Raw genomic sequence first — 18,440 nt, forward strand, 5'->3', positions numbered from 1 at the left:
CCGGAAGGCCCGAAATGACGGCGCATCATGATGCGCACACACCGCGCATCATGATGACGTCAGGCTGTCAATCAACTTTGAACTTCCGATTCCGATGCCGACTTCCGATATTGAAAAAATATCGGAAGTCGGTATCGGAATTCCGATACAGCAAGTATCGGCCGATACCCGATACTTGCGGTATCGGAATGCTCAACACTAGTTGAGGGTGAAAAGATCATTTTTGTGGAAAAAATATGATTTTTTAATTGTACGGCTGTATGTTATAAACTACTGTGAAGTCCTTGGGGGTTCAAAGTTCCAAAATTGTGCTGATGTAAAGTAAACATGTGGGAAATGTTACTTATCAAGTTTTTTGTGTGCCGTATCTCTGTGATTTAACCCCTTACCTACAAAGGACGTAATATTCCGTCCATGTGACCCTGGACCTAACTACCATGGACGGAATATTACGTCCCAGTGATCAGCGGCGCCCACGTGGTGAGCGCCGCTGATCGCGGCCGGGTGTCAGCTAATTATCATAGCTGACACCCGGCACAATGTGTCAGGGGCGGTCACAGACCGCCCCCGATACGTTAACCCCTTGCACACCGTGATCAAACGCGATCGCGGTGTACCGGGGGTTAAAGGGAAGCATCGGCAGGGAGGGGGCTCCCTCCGTGCTTCCCTGAGCCCCCCACGGCAGCGCAATGTGCAGCGCTGCTGCGGGGGGCTCTTTCCCTACAGGCCCCCGGATCCAAGATGGCGACGGGGGCCTGCAGGGAGCTGACTTCCTCACTGCCTGCAAAGCGCAGGCATGAGGAAGTCTGTAGCAGTGCCTGTGACAGATCGCTGATCTGTCACAGTGATCTGTGATGTGACAGATCAGCGATCTGTCACAGGACAGTGATGTCCCACCTGGGAGAAGGTAATAAAGTAAAAAAAAAAAAAAAAAAAGTGTTAAAAATAATTAAAAAAAATCGCTAAATAAATTAGTAAAAAAAAAAAAAAAATATTCCCCAATAAATCCATTTTTTCAAAATAAAAAAAAAACAAAAACAATAAAAGTACACATATTTGGTATCGCCGCATCCGTAATGACCTGCCCTATAAAACTATCCCATTAGTTAACCCCTTTAGCGAACCCCTTAAAAAATAAAAATAAAAAATGAAGCAAAAAATAATGATTTATTATCATACCACCGAACAAAAAGTGCAATAACGCGCGATCAAAAAGACGCATATAAATATCCATGGTACCGCTGAAAACGTCATCTTATCCCGCAAAAAACGAGCCACCATACAGCATCATCCGCAAAAAAATAAAAAAGTTATAGCTCGCAGAATAAAGCGATGCAAAAATAATTATTTTTTATATAAAATTGTTTTCATTGCAAAAACCCGACAAAACATAAAAAAACGAACTAAATGAGGTATCGCTGTAACCGTACTGACCCGAAGAATAAAAACGCTTTATCAATTTTACCACACGCGGAACGGTGTAAACGCACCCCCCAAAAGAAATTCATGAAACGCTGGTTTCTGTTCATTCTGCGTCTCAAAAATCGGAATAAAAAGCGATCAAAAAATGTCACGTGCCCGAAAATGGTACCAATAAAAACGTCAACTCGTCCCGCAAAAAATAAGACCTCACATGACTCGGTGGGTCAAAATACGAAAAATTATAGCTCACAATATGTGGTGATGCAAAAACTATTTTTACAATAAAAACCGTCTTTTAGCGTGTGACAGCCGCCAAACATAAAAACCGCCATAAATCGTAAATCAAACCCCCCGTTATCACCCCCTTAGTTAGGGAAAAATAATAAAACTAAAAGAAAATGTATTTATTTCCATTTTCCCGCTAGGGTTAGGGTTAGGGTAGGGTTAGGGTTAGGGTTAGGGCTAGGGTTAGGGTTAGGGCTAGGGTTAGGGCTAGGGCTAGGGTTAGGGCTAGGGCTCAGATTAGGGTTAGGGGTGTGTTGAGGTTAGGGTTGGAGTTATAATTGGGGGGTTTCCACTGTTTGGGCACATCAGGGGCTCTCCAAAGGCAACATGGCGTCTGATCTCAATTCCAGCCAATTCTGCGTTGAAAAAGTCAAATGGTGCTCCTTCGCTTCCAAGCTCTGCCATGCGCCCAAACAGTGTTTTACCCCCACATGTAGGGTATCAGCCTACTCAGGACAAATTACAAAACAACTTTTGGGGTCCAATTTCTCCTGTTACCCTTAGGAAAATAAAAAATTGGGGGCAAAAATATAATTTTGCGGAAAAAATGTTTTTTTTATTTTCACGCCCAGGCGTTATAAACTTCTGTGAAGCACTTGGGGGTTCAAAGTGCTCTCCACACATCTAGATAAGCTCCGTGGGGGGTCTAGTTTCCAAAATGTGGGGTATCAGCGTACTCAGGATAAATTGCACAATATCCTGTTACTTTTGGAAAAATAAGAATTGAGGGTGAAAAGATCATTTTTGTGGAAAAAATATGATTTTTTAATTGTACTGCTGTACGTTATAAACTTCTGTGAAGCCCATGGGGGTTCAAAGTTCTCACCACACATCTAGATAAGTTCCTTGGGGGGTCTAGATTCCAAAATGGTGTCATTTGTGGGGGGTTTCCACTGTTTTGGTACATCAGGGGTTTTCCAATCGCGACATGGTGTCCGATCTCAATTCTAGCCAAAAACGTCAAATGGCGCTGCTTCCCTTCCGAGCTCTGCTAAGCGCCCAAATAGTCATTTGCACCCACATATGGGGTATCAGTGTACTCAGGACAAATTGCACAATAACTTTTAGGGTCCTGTTACCCTTGGAAAAATAAAAATTGGGGGTGAAAAGATCATTTTTGTGGAAAAATATGATTTTTTAATTGTACCGCTGTACGTTATAAACTTCTGTGAAGCCCTTGTGGGTTCAAAGTTCTCACCACATATCTAGATAAGTTCCTTGGGGGGTCTAGTTTCCAAAATGGGGTCACTTGGGGGGTTTCCACTGTTTAGGTACATCAGGGGCTCTCCAAACGCGACATGGCGTCCGATCTGAATTCCAGCCAATTTTGCATTGAAAAAGTCAAACGGCGCTCCTTCCCTACTGAGGTCTGCCATGCGCCGAAACAGTGGTTCCCCCCCACATATCAGGTATCAGCGTACTCAGGACAAATTGCACAATAACTTTTGCAGTCCAATTTCTCCTGTTACCCTTGGTAAAATAAAGAAAATTGAACCTGAAGTATTTTTTTTGTGAAAAAAAGTTAAATGTTCATTTTTTTTAATATTCAAAAAATTCCTGTGACGCACCTAAAGGGTTAATAAACTTCTTGAATGTGGTTTTAAGCACCTTAAGGGATGCAGTTTTTAGAATGGTGTCACTTTTGGGTATTTTCTATCATATAGACCCCTCAAAGTGGCTTCAAATGTGAAGTGGTCCCTAAAAATAAAATGGTGTTGCAAAAATGAGAAATCGCTGGTCAATTTTTAACTCTTATAACTTCCTAACAAAAAAAAATTTTGGTTCCAAAATTGTGCTGATGTAAAGTAAACATGTGGGAAATGTTATGTACTAAGTTTTTTGTGTACCGTATCGCTGTGATTTAAGGGCAAAAAAATTCAAAGTTGGAAAATTGCAAAATTTTCAAAATTTTCGCCAAATTTCCGTTTTTCTCACAAATAAACGCAAGTTATTTGAATGCAATTTTACCACTAACATGAAGTACAATATGTCACGAGAAAACAATGTCAGAATCACCGGGATCCATGGAAGCGTTCCAGAGTTATGACCTCATAAAGGTACAGTGGTCAGAATTGTAAAAATTGGCCCGGGAGTTAACGTGCAAACCACCCTTGGTAGTGAAGGGGTTAAGGGCATAAAAATTCAAAGTTGGAAAATTGCGAAATTTTCAAAATTTTCGCCAAATTTCCATTTTTTTCACAAATAAATGCAAGTTATTTGAATGAAATTTTACCACTATCATGAAGTACAATATGTCATGAGAAAACAGTGTCAGAATCACCGGGATCCATGGAAGCGTTTCAGAGTTATTACTTCATAAAGGGACAATGGTCAGAATTGTAAAAATTGGCCCGCTCATGAACGTGCAAACCACCCTTGGGGCTTAAGGGGTTAAACAGTGTTGCTGTTTTTGGAAAAGAACGGATTCCATTTTCTAACCCTTGTATAACTCTTGTAAGAATTTTCATCAATGTACTTTGTATTGCAGATAATGAGCTAGTGAAATATCTGTCACGTGATACTTATCTAATTGAAAACCTGTAATATTATACAGTATTACTGGTCTTGGAAAAGAACTGAGCCGATATTCTAACCCTTATTCAACGCTGTAATATCCACACGTTATGAAGAATTCAAGGTATTAAACTTTAGATATGTTTTATTCTTCGTCCTCCAGCACACAGCATAACAGTTGCATTACCATGCTACACAGAAGTGAAACTGAAACTTCCCTTCCCATCCCTCTTGTCTCCACCCCCCAAGTCCCATAAGTCTGGCTTGCTTAAAGAGACAGATCTAATTATTATACATTACATCATCCCCTTTTTTTTTTTTTTTACTATAAATAACCCATATTACTGATAAATGCAACAACATGAAAACGTCCAAAGAAATCAGGTGTCCGTTTAGTCTTATTTGTTCAATTCCAAAACCAGAGAAACAAACAAAAAAAAACAAAAAAAACAAAACAAAACTGTAGTTACACTTCTTCAATAAGCCTCGATGGAGCTCTTCTCTCTCGTGTAGGATAACATCTGGGCTCATTGAGAGGGTTCATTATTGATGGACCAGCTACCTCTTGTTGGTCCTCTCCACCATCGGATACCAAATCTTCCACCAAAGAGAGTTCATTGTCATCATTCTGCGGTATGATTTTAAAATATGAAGAATTTCGCGTTATGGAGTGTCCATCTCGTTCAGCTGTGATCATGCTGCCTTTCCTTTTAGTAACATAATATTTTGCAGGACCATATACAGGTGAGGTCTTGTTGGTTGGTCTTTGACGTACCACCACGACATCCCCTCTTTCGATGGCACTTGACTGTGTCCTTCACCGTCTGTCTGCATAACGTTTCATGGCTTGTTTGTTGGAGAAATCTGTGGATCTCACTGAGGAGTCACTCGGTCGGGGATGGCTGGTCACATCAGGGAGACGTATACGCAGGGTTCTGCTGAACATTCAATGAGCTGGAGCAGCATTAGTAGTGGAGTGTGGCGTATTGCGGTAATTACGCATGAATTTGTATAATGACTGTTTCAGTGGGATGTGCTCCAGACTCGCTGCCTTGATACGTTTCCCCAGAGTGCGCATAAAACGTTCCACAATTCCATTGGCTTGCGGCCAGCAAGGTGTGAGTTTCCTGTGATCGAATCCCAAGTATTCAGAAAATTGTGTAAACACATGTCCATTGAATGGAGGTCCATTGTCTGTTTTGACCACTCTTGGAATACCATATGCCGAGAAAATGTCGTCCAGCTCTGGTATGACATTATTAGCAGATGTTGAAGAGATAAATGAAATGACAGGGTATCGAGAATATTCATCAATTGTTACGAGAATGTATTGGCCATTTGGCAATGGTCCATATATATCGACTGCCACTTCCTCCCAGACAGCAGTGGGTAACGGAGACATTTGTAATGGCTCTAAGTTTGATGATGGAGTGATTAATTGACAAGTAGAACAGCGTCTAATCTTTTCTTCCACCAAGTGATCCATATTTGGGAACCACACTTTTTCTCTGAGTAACTTCTTTGTGCCAACAATTCCTAAATGACCTTCATGTGCTATCTGTATGACTAAGTTACGCAAAGTCTTAGGTACAACTAGTTTGGTATCTCGAAGAATGAGGTGTTCTTCAGTGACTGATGATTCCTCACGTACGTTTGAGAATAGTTTTAACTCTTTCAGATCAATCTCAGAATCAGGAAATTTTTCCTTTTGAATTTCATGCCACCTTCGATTTTGGATGATTTGTATTAGGGCACAGAGTGTCTTGTCTTTTGTTGTTTCAGTTATAAATTGATCAAGAGAAAGTGCTTTTGGCACGGCATGATCTGTAACAAAACGTAGGTATTCTTCAATAGAGGAATGCACAGGTATATCATCATTAGTAGGATGTCTTGAAAGATAATCAGCCGGATTGCTGTATTTTCCAGGTTTGTGAACAATTTTATAGTTGTAGTCCTGTAGACGTAGGCCCCATCGTTCAATTCGTGCAGGCATTTTAGCTCTGGGATTTCCAAAAATTGTAAGACGTGCTTGATGATCTGTGACAATGGTGAAGGGAGCTCCATAGAGAAATAAGTGAAAGTGTTCACATCCCCAGACAACTGCCAAGCTTTCTTTTTCAGGTTGAGAATATTTTCTTTCAGTGTTTGTTAAGCTCTTACTTGCATAAGAAATGATGTGAGGATTTTGATTGTTATCCTTGTACTGCGCTAGAATAGCACCCAGTCCCACGGGACTGGCGTCCACAATCAGTTCAGTTCGAAGAGCTGGATCAAAATAAGCCATAGTGGTCGTCGAGCAGAGTTCATTTTTAATTGTTTCCAAAGAGGCCTGACAGTCTTGAGACCATTGAAAAATACAACTTTGTTTTGTAAGTTCCCGTAGTGGATTGCTGATTGTTGAAAAATTCGGAATATATCTAGCACAGTAACTTGCCATTCCAAGGAAAGAACGCACTTCACTGGCATCCTGTGGAATTGAGGCTGTTCTGATAGCTTCCACTTTCTTGGGGTCTGGTTGTACTCCTTTTGCCGAGAAGATGTGACCATAGAATTCTAATGAACCCTTGTCAAACTCGCACTTCTCTTTGTTTAAAGTGAGTCGAGCAGAAAGCAGACATTCGAAGATAGCATATAGAGCACGATTATGCTCAGCTTGAGTTTTACCAAAAACCAATATGTCATCACTGTAATTAAAGGCATTTGGGATGTGTTGAATGACACTCCTTATTGCATCCTGAAAAATTTCTGCTGCTGAGCAGACTCCAAAAGTCAATCTTTTGTATCTTCTGAGGCCCACATGGGTGGAAAATGTGGTCAAGTATCGGGACTCTGGACTCAGTTCTAATTGATGATATCCCTTATTGAGGTCGAGCTTTGAGAAGACGGTGGCTCCATTTAATAAATGAATAATGTCATCAATCGTAGGTGAGATATGTCTTTCCCTCTGGATAGCGGTGTTGGGCAGGCGCATGTCAACACACAGTCTCACTTGATCAGGAGTCTTTGGTTTTGGAACTACCACAAGTGGAGAGACCCACGGAGTGGGACCAGTAACAGTTTCAATAACGTCCTCATCCATGAGCAATTGGAGTTCCTTTTCTACCTTCTGTCTCAGGTGAAATGGAATACGCCTGTGCGGCTGGGCTACTGGACGAACATTGTCATCCACATGAAGGTGTACTTGAGAGTCCTTTAGTTTTCCCAAACCACTAAATAGGGAGGGAAAGCTGTTCACCATAGTTTGTACATCCATATCAGCAGGGTCAGTTATGGTATGAATAGCTGAGAAGACAGCCTCCCGATCCTTGTAATGTGTGGAAAGTGGTTTTCTGCCTGTTTTCTTTATATCTAATTTCAGCATCAAATTGTCCCATTATAGCTAGAGGTGTTTTAGATCCATAAGGAAAGATTTTAGTCTGCACTTGTTGTAAGACTGGCCTTGTTTTCAATTGTTCATATGTAGTGCCATCTATGATATCCACTGAAGCTCCTGTATCTATTGTAAAGGTAATATCAGTGTTGCAGATTGAGAGTGTAACACAGGGAGACTGTACTGAACCAGTGACAGAGGTAGTGAACACATAGTTCTCAGTCGCAGACATTTCTTCTGTGTCCTGATTTATCACTTTTACATCTGCAGATTTTGTCATAGGCAGCGGAGGCTTGTAGTGCGCTGATTTGCAAACAGCTGCAAAATGATTCCCTTTTCCACATTTACTGCAGGTTTGTCCCATAGCTGGACATTTGTTCTGGTGGTGAGAGAAATCCTGTCCACATCTATAACATTTCTTCTGTTTCTGGGCTTGTTTGTCTGGTAAATTTTTCTGTTTGAGATTATACACATGTAATTTATCCCCATTCTCCATTACAGTAGCCTGATGATCTGCTATTTCTATAGCACGGGCCATTTTGAGCAAATCATGTAGAGAGATATCCTGCTGCAGAGCCTTACGCCTTAGGTTATTAGACGAGCAGGTGACAATTATTTGAGTTAGGATTTCATCATCTACATCTGTAAAGGCACATCCATGTGCTAACTCTTTCAGCCGTGTGACATAAGTGTCTATGGACTCTTCTGGAAGCTGCTTGGCAATCCTGAATTTATATCTTTCATATCTGATGTTCTGTTTGGGGTTGAAGTAGCCAGTGAGAGCTTTAGTGCAGTTGCTGTATGTGTCTGTTTCTGCTGCAGGTAACGTACTGTATATGTCATAGACTCCTGTGCCTGCACAATGCAGGAGCAAAGCTCTCTTTCTTTTTTCCTCCTTTATGTCCATGGCTTCTAGGAAATTCTCAAATCTGTTTAACCATTTTCTCCAGTTATGGGAGGGATTAATGACATCAGTCATATCAAATTGTGGGAATGTGTGCAAGTAGTCAGCCATGATAGAGTCTCTCAGTGGTGCTGGCGTGTGAAGCGGTAAAATATAGTCCGTACTCACAGCAGTAGGTGATTATATCCCATCCTCGTCGCCAGTTGTAATATCCACACGTTATGAAGAATTCAAGGTATTAAACTTTAGATATGTTTTATTCTTCGTCCTCCATCACACAGCATAACAGTTGCATTACCATGCTACACAGGAGTGAAACTGAAACTTCCCTTCCCTTCCCATCCCTCTTGTCTCCACCCCCCAAGTCCCATAAGTCTGGCTTGCTTAAAGAGACAGATCTAATTATTATACATTACAAACGCTTGCAAGCATTTTGGAATCACAGCGTTTCTTTGCTTTCTTGGGCTTTTTTCAGAAAATATGAATGATAACACCAAAACTTTTTCTCCACTCATGGTTAGTGGTTTGGTGAAGCCATTTATTGTCAAACTACTGTGTTTTCTCTTTTTAAATCATAATGACAACCCAAAACATCCAAATGATCCTGATCAAAAGTTCACATATCTCATGTCTTAATATCATGTATTGCCCCCTCTTGCATCAAGTCTTTTGTGGTAGTTGTGGATGAGGGTCTTTATTTTCTCAGATGGTAAAGCTGCCCACTCTTCTTGGCAAAAAGCCTCCAGGTCCTGTAAATTCCTGGGCTGTCTAGCATGAACTCCATGCTTGAGATCTCCCCAGAGTAGCTCAATGATATTGAGGTCAGAAGACTGAGATGGCCACTCCAGAACCTTCACTTTGTTCTGCCGTAGACAATGACAGGTCGACTTGGCCTTTTGTTTTGGATCATTGTCATGTTGGAACGTCCAAGTATGTCCCATGTGCAGCTTCTGGGCTGATGATTGCAAATTTGCCTCCAGTATTTGCTGATAACATGCTGCAGTCATCTTTCCTTCAACTTTGATCAAGTTTCCTGTGCCTTTATAGCTCACACATCCCCAAAACATCAGCGATCCACCATTGTGCTTTACAGTAGGAATGGTGTTCCTTTCATCAATAGGCCTTGTTGATCTCTCTCCAAATGTAACGTTTATGGTTATGTCCAAAAAGTGAAATTTTGTTTTCATCACTCCAAATTACCTTGTTCCAGAAGTTTTGAGTCTCTGTGCTGTTTTGCGCATTGTAGGTGAGATACTTTGTGGCATTTGCGCAGTAATGGCTTTCTTCTGGCGACTCGACAATACAGACCATTTTTCTACAAGTGCCTCCTTATTGTGAATCTTGAAACAGTCACATCGCTAGTTTTCAGAGAGTCCAGTATTTCAGCTGATGTTATTTGTGGGTTTTTCTTTGCATCCCGAGCAATTTCCCTGGCAGTTCCCTGCAGGGGTTAACTGGATAGGAATAGGGGGGGCTTCCTAGTTAGAGTTAGTGAGGGCAGGGGTGTTCGATCCCTGTGGATGGGTTTAGATGCCCGGGGGTGAAAAACCCTCAGTTGACATGAGCTTAAGTGCTCAGGGCCCTACACAGACTACTAGCAACGTTCAAGTAAAGTGCCCAGCTATCCAGGAAAGAGGAATAAACACAGCAGCAAGGTCAGAGGGATAGAGTTCCCCAGTGAAAGAAGTGAGAGAAGCAAAGGGCAGACAGAAGGGCGAGTGTTTCATTATGTGGTGGCTCGCAGCCTTGGCGCATTCTCTAGGAGCCGGGGTGAAACAGCAGAGGGAAGCACCAGTGATAGTGAGTACGAACAGAAGGGACACCGGTAATACGTACAAGTTTGTACGACCCGACCTCGAGCTGCATAGGAAGGAGTGTAAAGAAAGGAAAGCTGTTACTGGCTGGCGGAACGCACCAAATAATAAAGAAGGTGTTTAGATGCGTTCGCAGCCCGGGGTCCACCGTGCAGAGATCGTAACTGTTGCTCGGTAATGGCGGACGTTATATGGCTGTACCATAGAGGAACACACGGGGTTAACTCCACCTAGTGTGTACAGAGGTGGACCCTGTTAACTCACAGAGCCGCCCGATCGCCAAACACAAATGCCGTAGCCTGTTAATGCTCACAGAGCTTGGCGATGGAAGTTCTAATGTAAAGTCACAGGACTCTACCCCTGAGACACTGGGTTAGAGTCCCTCTAGTCACGCTAGTGCTCGGCACCGCAACTTTGGTGCCAGGAATAAACTAAAGAGTAAATAAAACGCACTACGTGTGAACTGCACCGCTCTAGCGAACGCCAGTAACCACCCGGACAAGGGAGGAAAGCGCTAGACTTGCGCACGGCATCGCACTGGCAGATGCAGCCACTTAATGCTGAACTGAAGGTGCCCAGAGCTGGACGGCACCTTATGGCGCTGAGTGAGGTGCTGAGATGTGGATGCACCGTGGCGTAGACCAAGCCACTAGTAGGCACTGACTCTAGCTCTATGCCCTAAAACATGTGACTCTAGGCACATCGTGGTCAAAGAGCAAACATGCTGTAAGGACATTGAGCTATTAGCTGTGGGCATGAGACCTTTTTATTTACCGAGGGAACTATCGCATGTAATCATGATAGCTGCATCTGTCCCCCCTTCTGCGAAAGCTGACGCTGCCACTGAGGTCCTACAATCCACAGTGAGCATGATGCAGTCCCTTCACTCCCAAGCACTCCTTCTGGTTTCGGGAGACTTCAATCATGTGTCTCCAGCATCCATACTACCCACTTGCACACAGTATGTTACCTGCCTCACTAGAGACAACAAAACATTGGACTTGTTCTTTGCCAATGTGAGAGGGGCATATGCCTCGTCAGCCCTACCGCCCCTTGGAAGATCGGATCACAACCTAGTGCACCTCCAACCCGTGTACAAGCCACTTGTACAGAGGGAACCTGCTGTCACTCGCACAGTGAGGATATGGACTGAGGAGAGTAATGATGCTCTGAGAGACTGCTTTGAAACAACCACTTGGGAAGTGCTGCAAGTTTCCTATGGTGATGACATGGATGGTCTCACACACTGTATAACGGACTACATTAATTTCTGTGTAGACAACACGGTACCCACAAAAGTAGTGAGGTGCTTCTCTAACAACAAACCATGGATCAGCCCCGGAATAAAGTCTCTTCTCAAAGTGAAGAAGTTGGCCTTCAGATCAGGTGACAAGGGCAGGCTGAGAGAGGTTCAGAAGGATCTGAAGTATCTAATCAGGCAGGGAAAGGCTAATTATAAGAGAAAGATTGAACTGAAATTGTCATAGAAAAGGATCCATGAAGTCTGGGAGGGTCTAAAGTCTATATCTGGGCATAGACAGACTGTCTCCAGGATGGTTGTAGATAAAGAGGGGCTTAATGAACTTAATCTATTCTTTAATAGATTTAATCACACACTGGCTGCTCCTGCCCCTGCATACCATTCACACCTCTCTGCTACGATAACCTCACCCCCTGCTGCAACTTGTCAACTGAGCCAGGGTCTGTTCTTCACAAGTACCCAGGTTGCAAAAGAACTGAATAAGATCACATTTTTGAAGGCTGCAGGTCCTGACGGCATCAGTGCAAGGCTAATCAAAACCTGCAGGCACCAGCTGAGTGAGATCATTACATATCTGTTTAATATGAGCCTGAGAATGGGTATAGTACCACAACTGTGGAAATTATCGTGTGTGGTACCAGTTCCAAAGAAACCTTATCCGAAAGACCTTAATGACTACAGACCTGTAGCATTGACATCACACCTGATGAAGGTATTAGAGAGATTGGTTCTCACACGTCTCCGTCCTCTAGTGAGCTCGGATATGGACCCTCTCCAGTTTGCCTACAGGCCGGGCATTGGTGTGGATGATGCCATTATCCACCTTCTAGATAGGACTCTCTCTCACCTGGAGAAACCTGGGAACACTGTGAGAATAATGTTCTTCGATTTCTCTAGTGCTTTTAACACCATACAGCCAGGTCTACTGAGAGACAAGCTGGGCCTTGCTGGTGTGGACCTCCAACTCTCCATCTGGATCCTTAACTACCTCACGAACCGACCTCAGTTTGTAAAGGTTCGGGACAGTGTATCAGACACAGTGATCTGCAATACAGGGGCACCTCAAGGTACAGTTCTTGCCCCTTTTCTCTTCACACTGTACACTGCGGATTTTAGGAGCAACTCATCTAGCTGCTACTTGCAGAAGTATTCTGATGACTCTGCAATAGTAGGCCTCATCACAGGAGGAGATGAAAGAGAGTACAGAGATACTAACCAAGCTTTTGTGGAGTGGTGTCAGAGGAACCACCTTAGGATTAATTCCGGGAAGACCAAGGAATTGGTGGTGGACTTTCGCAAGGGCAAAAATCCACCAGTAGTGGTGAACATTCAGGGAAATGACATTGAGATAGTCGACACCTATAAGTACCTTGGTGTGATCCTCAATAAGAAGCTTGACTGGGCCCATCAGTGGCGTATCTAGGGGGGCAGCCGGGGCAGTTGCCCCGGGCGCAGCCAGCAGGGGGGCGCAGTCGGGCCGCCTAATGCAGCGGTCTGCAGTGTCCTCCCTGGCGGCTGCGTTCTGCCGCCCCCCGCCTGAGAGTCGGCGGTTCTCTGTGTCAGCTGTCAAGCTGACAGCCGGCGCAGAGAAGGAGGCCGTGCCGGCTCCCAGGGAGCAATTGTACTGGCGTCTATACAGACGCCTGTACAATTGAAGCTCTGACCGCCGGGCCAGAGCGACGTCAGCAGCGTGATCAGGTCATGTGATCACGCTGCTGACGTCACTCCCCGGCGCCCAAAGCAAACGCTGGTGGTAAGTGTGCTCCTCTGTGGAGCTGAAGAACCACCGAAGATGGGAGATGAGGGGGAGTTAATGAGTGGAGATGGGGGGGATTTGTAGAGGGGATGGCGGTTAATGTGTGGGGGTACTTAGAGTGGGGATGGGGGTTAATGAGTGGGGATGGGGGTTAATGTGTGTGGGGGTTAATGAGTGGGGATGCCATGGGGTTAATGCGTGGGGGGATTTGGAGTGGAGATGGGGGTTATTTAATGTGATGGGGGTTAATGAGTGGGGGGGTTAATGAATGGGGATGGGGATTAATGTGTGGGGGCATCAATGAGTGGGGATGGGGGTTAATGTGTGTGGGGGTATTTGGAGTGCAGATGGTTATTTAATGTGGGGGGGATTTGGAGTGGTGATGGGGTTAATGAGTGGGGATTGGGTCAATGTGCGCGGGGGTTAATGAATGGGGATGGGGGTTAATGTATGGGGGTGTTAATGAGTGGGGTTGGGGTTAATGTGTGGGGGTATTTGGAGTGGGGGTGGGGGGATTTGGAGTGCTGATGGGGGTTAATGAGTGGGGATTGGGTTAATGTGTGGGGGGATTTGGAGTGGGGATGGGGGGTTATTTAATGTGTGGGGGGATTTGGAATGGGGATGGGGGTACTTAATGTGTGTGGGGGATTGCGGATGGGGGGATTTAATGTGTGGGGAGATTTGAGGACACAAAATAAAGAGTATGTATGAGGAAACAGTATGGGGGATTGGTGCAGACAGTATGGGGAGCGAATGGGTTAATGTATGTGGATGGACACAGTATGGGGAGTCAGGGATATGTGTGAGCAGACAGTATAGAGAGTGAGGGGTAAATATATGAGGAGACAGTATGGTGAACAGGTGGGATGCTAGAGGGGAATAGTGTGAGGAGACAGTATATTGCAGATATTTTTATTTAGGGGCATTATAATGACACTTCTATCTTTAAGGGCATCGTGTGGAGATTTTCTGCAGAAGACCGGAGAAGATGGACGTCTACAGAGACGAGATGTGGATGAGAAAACTCATCATGGGGTCTAGAAGAAAAGGTGACTGACTGCAGAGACGACGTCATCTATAAGGTACTTGGATGTAAATGTTATTTGTGATACTGACTAATTCTCATGTTTTTATTTGTTAGGAACATTAAAGGGGTTCTCCAGGTTTGTGCTGAGTCTGCAGTCATTCTATGTGACTGCAGACTTCTGAATTCTCACAGTGCTCACTGAACGCTGTCAGGATTCTCTTGTGCCGGTAATATACATACATACGGTCACATGCTGACTAGACGTGTGTGGCCTCACTCAATGAAAATGAACAGAGCGAGGCCGGGCACGTCTAGTCGGAATGTGGCCAGAAGTATATAAATCACATACTTGTGCTGACATGACGGTACATCAGCAAGGGAGAATCCTAAAAGTGTGCAGTGCATTCGTTGTGAGAATTCAGAAGCTGCAATGTCAGGATTCAGCTCTGCAGGTTGCCGTAGTCATCACATGGACACTTCACTCATATGCGATTTTCATAGGTATGATCCTGTGACAACGAGCTTCTCTTCCTGCTTCTCTGTTTTTTACTGAACATTGAGAGCATTAGGATGAGCAGCTCGTGGGTACATGGCTAAGTGTTCAAGTCGCATATGAGGGGGGGGGGCGCCGAACCGAATTCTTGCCCCGGGTGCCAGAAAGCCTAGATACGCCTCTGGGGCCCATCACTTGGATGCAGTGTACATAAAGGGCCAAAGCAGGCTTTATCTGCTCAGAAGGCTGAGAGCCTTCGGAGTTAGAGGGGCACTCCTTGCATCCTTCTTCAACTCTGTTGTGGCATCAGTCATCTTCTTTGGTGTGGCGTGCTGGGGTAGTGGCATATCAACCAGGGACAGGAATAGGCTGGACAAACTGATTAGAAGGGTCAGATCTGTCCTGGGATGCCCCCTTGACCCAGTTCAGGAAGTAGGCGACAGGAGGATACTGGCCAAGGTGAGCTACATGGTGCAGAATGATTCCCATCCCATGCATGAGACCGTGACAAAGATGTGCAGTACTGTCAGTGACCGGCTACTTCATCCTAAATGTGAGAGGGAGCGCTATCCAAAGTCCTTCCTTCCTGCTGCAGTTAGACTGTATAACCAGCACTGTCCAAAACGGAGAACGACCCAAACAGAGAACTGATAGATCCAAAGCTGTGACAGTCCGGTTACATTTTTTTTTTTTTTTCCTTACATGTACCTACCTACTGTCAATGTAATGCCTTTATGCATCTGTACTTGTTCCTGCTTTGCTGCTGTAATGCTCTGAATTTCCCCATGGTGGGACGATTAAAGGATTATCTTATCTTATCTTATACGTATCCAAGGGAGGGGAGTTATAATGCATCAGTCACCAGTTTCATGCATCCATCATCACTCACACAATATACAAAAGAGTCTATACTAGCGCATGGCCGAGGGGCCATGTGAACCTTTCATAGCAGCGTCCTTCCGGAACCTTCCTGCTGGTCCAATCCGAGCTGCTTGAGGACCTGAGCATGTGACTTCCGACCTCCAATGAGAGGTCGTCCCGCGTGCATGCTCAGTAGCCTGAAAAAAGGACTTAGTCCCAGGAGCTGCTTGTTGATGACCAGTGCAGGCTGCTATAGCTGACCCTGAGGTGGCAGCAGCAACTGAACCAACAGCCTTGGCCTGATCAAGACGCCGGGAACAATGTCTTTGTTGAGCAGGCTCCACAGCAGCCGGGACTGAATGGGAGACCGCAGAAGGCAAGGCTCAGGATTCCTCCTGTGCAGAGGCAGGAACCTGATGCCTGACAAAATCTTTTATGGAATGTAACGAAGATTCTATTGTCCATAATGATTGTAATCTGGATGAGCTGCGAAGAGACGTCAGTAAAGTTCTGCATTGTGAGTTAAGCTTGGACACTGTCTTTATTTGTATGCGAGTGACCCAAGGGAAAACTGAAAACTTGAGAGGGGACCTTGCCAGCACTGTGAGTACCGATCATGCCATGCAGAATATGAAGCACCTTTTTCCTGTGATGGGAGGCCCGGGCACAACTGTTCCGGAGAGTTTGGCCATTACTATGGCCCGGTGCTTCCCTCTCACACACTGATTACAAGCAAACAGGTCACAGGTGAGGATGTTGCTTTTAGTAGCCATTCAAACCTATTTCTGTCAACTTCTGTGCATGTTATTGTAACCACTCTCTTCTGTGCTCCCCACTGCCCTCTAATGGTCAATCTCAGTATGGCACCCTTTTCTCTTCTTCTCAGTGCCTCTGTCAGGTCAACCTCCCCACATTCCTCTTCCTTTAACCATTGACGTCCTCGACAATCTCATCCTGGGGTGAAAGTGGTGTCAGGGACCTGGCACTGTCATGGTCAGCGTCTGGGTCACACAGACCCTTGGTCACACAGACCCCTCTGTCACACATGCAAAACAGAAGCCGCGGAGACACCATCACATGTTTCTCAACGCAAGCAATGACCAGCCAGGTCTTTCCCCGGGAAGGAACAACCACGGGAAGGGCAGTCTCCAATGAAGGAAACCACCTATGCCAAAACATGGTATCCATCCACAGACAGCTGTTTCGGGGTATTGCCCCTCATCAGTGTGGAGTAGGAAACTGGCTGGTAGGAGCAATGCCTAGTAAAAGACTGTGAAGATGAGGATGAATGAACTCATGGAGATCAACATCCAACACTGCGGAGACACCATCACGTGTTTCTCAACGCAGTGATTCTAGAGCACTGCCCCCATCCCTTATGGGAAATATGCAAAACATGCAAAACAGAAGCCGCGGAGACACCATCACATGTTTCTCAATGCAAACAATGACCAGCCAGGTCTTTCCCCGGGAAGGAACAACCACGGGAAGGGCAGTCTCCAATGAAGGAAACCACCTATGCCAAAACATGGTATCCACAGACAGCTGTTTCGGGGTATTGCCCCTCATCAGTGTGGAGTAGGAAACTGGCTGGTAGGAGCAATGCCTTGAGAAACACGTGATGGTGTCTCCGCAGTGTTGGATGTTGATCTCCATGAGTTCATTCATCCTCATCTTCTCACCCTCTGTCACACAGACTCTCGGTTACATAGACCCTTGGTCACACAGACCCCTTTGTCACACAGACCCTTGGTCACACAGACCCTTGGTCACACAGACCCTTGGTCACACAGACCCTTGGTCACACAGACTCTTGGTCACACAGACCCTTTACTCATGTACCTGGTCTGTCTGTCTCCTTCTTGTCCCATCGTCCTGTCAACCTGGACAAGTCGTGGTCATCATACTCTCCGTACCCGGGGACCTGCTGTTGATTTTCACCCCGCCGTCCGACAGGGCCGGCCTCCAGGCACAACAGCTCCGCAGGGAGGCTCCCTGAGCAGGTCTCCAGACGAGTCTCCAATTCTTGGCGCCATCGCCATTCCTGGCGTCCGATACCCCGACAGCTACAGCGTCTCATGCCGTTCAAGGTCCAGTAGCTGAAAGGCGCCAAACAGCCACAGCAGGTCTCTCCACCCGGGCCACTCCTGTTCTTGGGGGGTGTGGCGGTGGGCTTCTCAACCCATCTTCCAGGGTCCAACATGAGGGAACAGTTCTCTTCAGATGAACATCACTCCCTCCAGGGGCGGATTTGACAAAGCCTCAGATCACTCAGTACAATCAGCAATGTCTGTACCTCTTCCTTTGGGCGCCAAACCACCACAGTCATTTTATCGGCAGCCAGCAATCCACAGTCCAGTTTTTTTTTTTTCATTTGTAATCCACAGGGAACAGCAACCAAAACAATTCTTCACCTCTCTGAGGGCTCTCTGCTGCCTCTCTCCTAACAGTAGACCCTCCTTTCTTGTGTGCTCCCCTGGCTGACTGACTTTCTGGAAGCTTCTCCCAGCCTTTATACTCCCAGCCTAGGTAGCTCCGCCCACTGTCACCTGACAGTGACCTCTGACCAATGAGAGTGACCTTGACCTGTGGCAGTTATGTAACCACTCTCTTCTGTGCTCCCCACTGCCCTCTAATGGTCACTCTCAGTACGACACCCTTTGTTCTTCTCAGTGCCTCTGTCAGGTCAACCTCCCCAGATTATCAGGCCATAATCACCAGGGTATGTAAACG

The sequence above is a fragment of the Dendrobates tinctorius genome, unplaced genomic scaffold (genome assembly GCF_039654945.1).
Source record: "Dendrobates tinctorius isolate UK_male_01 unplaced genomic scaffold, ASM3965494v1 ptg000014l, whole genome shotgun sequence".
NCBI lineage: Eukaryota > Metazoa > Chordata > Amphibia > Anura > Dendrobatidae > Dendrobates > Dendrobates tinctorius.